Below are 4,644 nucleotides of genomic sequence, written 5' to 3'. Positions count from 1 at the left end.
TATGTACATGTCTTTATCTAGACCTCTATAAATGCCCTTTGCCTCCCAGCTCTTTCCTCTATTTCCCTTGATTCTCCTCCTGCCCCACTATCATGCTCAGTCCCCACCAGGGTTTCGGCACTTCCTCTTTGTAGCCAGTGAAAATTTTATAGAGCGCAACAGAATAATGCCCATCTCACTTACCTTGAATACATCAGGAGAAGGGATCCATCACTAGAGAAGGCTATCATACTTGGTGAAGTAGATATGGGGCCAACGAGGATGAGGGGGACCCTCAGAGAGGTGGACCTGTGACAATAGCCATACTGGACCCTAGACAAGAGCATGATGGTGATGGTGAGAAAAATACAGACTGGAGCACCATTTCTTTCTCTTGTATATAAAGTTGCTATGAATTGCATTCAACTCCATTGCAGCTAACAGAAAGATCACAGCATGCCAAGGCCTGTGCCAGGTGACGTATATACATTATACCATTGCATCTTTAAAAAATCCCTATGCGAGAGAAATGTTTCTCACCATTTTATAGTTAAGGAAAGTGAGGCTCAGGGAGTTTCAGATCATGCGCAGGCAATTGATAGAGCCAGAATTCCATCCAGCTCAGTGTTCTCCAAAACCTTCTCCAGCATCTAAACCTGTGCCCTGTTCAGCACCCCTGACCAACTCCACCCTGGCCTCCCTAAAATAATAATAATAATAAAATTAGACTCTCTGAGTCATCGATGACTTTACAAGAGGACAGATGATGGGTCAACAAGAAGGAAGCAGAGTTTGAATGTTGTGACATTAATTTCAGTGGCAAGCAAAGAGCCGGGACAGAGGCAATGAGTTTGGAAGGAATAGCAATAAGGAGGTCATAAGTGAAGAAGTCCAAGCCTCTTATTTAAAAGAAGAGAAAACAGCCTCAGACAAGAGTGGATTGTCCACTAAGCAAACTATAAAAACAAAGCACAGACAAACGAAACCCAACTCAAAACTGTCAAATGGATTCTGACTCATGGCAACCCGGGATTGTCCCTTTGAGTTTCCAAGACTGCAGATCTGCATGGGAGCAGATAAGCACATCTTTCACTACAGGGCAGGTGAGAACAAGCAGTTCAAGGAAACCCGTGGGTCGGTTCAGCCTACAAGGATAGGTGGATTTTTAGCACAAGGCACATTAGACAGGGGGAAGATAGTTCATTATGGATGCAGGATACGGCTGATGATGCAGGTGACAGGACAGATGGAGAAGCTGAACATCAGTCATTCAGCTTCCTTCCCCTGTGTCAGCCACCTCTGCCCAGAAGCATCCCAACCCAGAACAGAAAGCCAAAGTCACTCCATCCATACTTAACATTTGAAATAGAACTACATGGTAACTACAGGCTTTAAAAAGACGACATACACACATAGAACTACCTCCCATTTTTTCACTTGATGATAGCAAAATTGTTGTTATGATACTCAAAAATGATCCACAAATATGACCTACTAAATGATTTGGTGACATGAATGTAATGTCAATGCATCAAACTCAGGTTTAGAAGAAGGAACTGCAGGTTAGCTATGGGTTCTGAGTTTCCCAAGTCCACTTTAGAGATGAGTCTGGTTGGCAGACATCTATTGCCAAAGTGATGAGCCTATACAGTTCTGAAAAGTGTGCAGACACTCTCACTGGGATCATCTGCTCCCTACACGGTGGGCATTCTTTGCCGCTCCATCCAGCTGCCGGTATTCTAGCTATTATTGCACCATTGGCCAGAAAAAGTTCAGAAACATTTGTGTGTTAGGAAGTTAAACAAGGGTGCAACTAGCTATTAAACACATGTTTATTTAATGTCCACACTAGTTTAAGATTAATATAGTGTAGCTGTTTGATTAGCAATACATAATATTATTAATGGCTTAATGAAGAATAATAAGATGGTCTTTCCAAGTATTTCCATTGAACACGTAAGGTAGAAAATATGTGAAGTGTATGTGCAGAGTTACTGCTTACAGACCCTCCAAAGTGACAACATAAGCAATGCAAAGTTAGCATTCTCTCCTTCCACTCAGGAGACCCAAGTTCAAGTCCTGCCCAATCCACTTCACAGGCAGCCACACACCCCTGTCAGTGGAGGCTTGCAGGTTGCTAGGAAACAACTGGTGCCAGGGCTTCCAGACGAAGACAGATTAGGACAGAAAATCAGCCAATAAAAACTCCGCAGCTCGTCAAGGACTGGCCACCATTTTGCCCCACTGTGATGGGGTCTTCACCAAGGTACACAAGGGCTTCCACACTGTGAAGAATGAATTCCAGTGTAGCTCCTCTGAACTGTGTGATGCTGCCCAAACGACTTCAACTCTTGGGTCTCATCTTCATCAGTAATTCTTGAAAAGGACCCACTCCCCAACCCTCCCCCTCCCACGTTCTCATTCCCACCTCGCACCCACTGTGCTGGCCTTCCTGGGCACTCCCCCTCGCCAAGCTGCCTCCCTCCACATGGCCTCCGCCCTGCTGCCTGCTCAGCTCGACCTGCTTTTCTGGTCCCCAGTCCTCTGGGCTCCCGTCTTCCTTCAGATGTCAATCCCAGCATCTTTTCCTCAGAGATGCCTCAATGCGGAAAGGGCCAGGTTAAATTCACTCTTTCTAGGTTCAATTGCATTGTATTTGCCATAGATACCAGTTTGCATGTATCTATGTGATTTATTTCATTGAGGTTCATCACTGGACTAAATGCTCCTGAGAAGAGACTGTGTTTCTCTTCACTCATCACTGTATCCAGGCAATGAGAACACAGTGATAGTGCAATTAAAATGTACTAGGTGAAGGAACAGAATTACTGTATATGCTCAAGTATAAGCCAACCCGAATATCAGCCGAGGCACCTAATTTTTTTTTAATCAGCTCGTATAATTCTTATCACAATCTGTACATACATCCATTGTGTCAAGCACATATGTACATTTGTTGCCATCATCATTCTCAAAACATTTGCTTTCTACTTGAGCCCTTAATATCAGCTCCTCAATGTATAAAGTATTATTATTTTGTCATATCTTACACTGTCCAATGTCTCCCTTCACCTACTTTTCTGTTGCCCATCCCCCAGGGAGGAGGTTATCTGTAGATCCTTGTAATCAGTTCCCCCTTTCCACCCCACCTTCCCTCTACCCTCCAGGTATCGCCACTCTCACCACTGGTCCTGAAGAGATCATCTGCCCTGGATTCCCTGTGTTTCCAATTCCTATCTGAACCAATGTACATCCTCTGGTCTAGCCAGATTTGTAAGGTAGAATTGGGATCATGATAGTGGGGGTGAGAAGGAAGCATTTAAGAACTAGAGGAAAGTAGTATGTTTCATCGTTGCTACACTGCACCCTGACTGGCTTGTCTCCTCCCTGCAACCCTTCAGTAAGGGGGAGGCACCTAATTTTACCACAAAAGCTGCATTAAAAAATGTGCTGAAAAACTCGGCTTATACACGAGTATATATGGTAATTCATTGATAGGGATATAGAATGGCACATTGACACTTAGCAAGTAGAAGCACTAGCAATAATAGTTTTTAAAGTTTACTCTTACCGTCACTATGCCTTCCCAAAACATGATCCTTAACTTCAGTAAACATAATCTCAAACTATAAACCCCTGACCTTGCAAATATTTCACGTCCTCCTGCCAACTACCTGCACTGACTACTGATGAACTGAGCCCCACGTCCAGAGATAGCAGCACCCTGAATGTCAAGCAGGAGCCCCGGTCGTATAGTTGGTTATGAGTTGGGCTGGGGCCACAGTGGAAACCCACCAAGCTCTCCGAGAGAGAAAGATGAGGCTTTCTGCTCCTAGAAGTATTCACAGTTGGACCTTGTTATTTGATCTCCCATTTACTGCAATGTAGAATTGTTCCTTTTCTTTTCTTTTTTTTTTTTTGGCAGTTTAAAACCTTTATTAGATAACCAGCCACTAGTTTTCATCCGCGTTGACTGTCTGTAGGTTTTTGAAAGTGGGGACAGGCACGTAGGTAACCAATGTGTAGAGCTTGTTTGGGGAATCTTCATCCTCATTACGTTTCCTGGACAGCCGCACACGGATACGGTATGGAACATTCCTGATTCTTTGGCCCACACAGCTTTGTTGAGCCTGGTGTCGATGCGTGCATCGGGTGTCCCCATCTCCTTCGTGGCAAATTTCCGAATCTCCTTGCGCGCCCGAGGGGCCCGCTTCTTGAAGCCCACGCCGTGGATGCGCTTGTGAATGTGGGCGGTGTGCTCTCTGGTCACGGCCTCGCTGATGGCCCAACTGCCCTTCTTCTCACCGCCCTTCTTCAGGGAGCCATGGCGCCGGGACCAGGCTGGAAAGGACTCAAACACTTTTAACTAGTCAGAACCATGAGCATGGTTGCCTTGTCTTTCTATTACTTTTTCTACAAGTGCGTTTTCATACAAGGAGATGCATGCAGCCAAAAAAGTGTGCAAAACCCACAACCAAACTCACTGCCACAGAATGGATGTCTAGAAACGCCCAGAGCTGGGTTCTCAACCTTCCTCAGGCCGCAACCCTTTCACGCAGTTCCTCATGTGGTGGTGACCCCCCCAACCATAACATTATTTTCGTTGCTACTTCATCACTGTCATTTTGCTACTGTTATGAATCAGGCAACCCCTGTGAAAGGGGT

The 4,644-nt window shown here is 45.1% G+C and overlaps 1 pseudogene; it reads right to left on the bottom strand.

The window, feature by feature from the left end:
• Nucleotides 1-3,932: 3,932 nt before the first annotated feature.
• LOC101642164 overlaps nucleotides 3,933-4,644 on the bottom strand; it is a 10,235-nt pseudogene continuing 9,523 nt past the window's right edge.

The sequence above is a fragment of the Echinops telfairi genome, unplaced genomic scaffold (assembly GCF_000313985.2).
Source record: "Echinops telfairi isolate 266 unplaced genomic scaffold, ASM31398v2 ScPeMD7_11;HRSCAF=52, whole genome shotgun sequence".
Taxonomy (NCBI): domain Eukaryota; kingdom Metazoa; phylum Chordata; class Mammalia; order Afrosoricida; family Tenrecidae; genus Echinops; species Echinops telfairi.
Note: the sequence above shows the minus strand (reverse complement) of the source record. Positions and strands in the feature narration are given on the sequence as shown.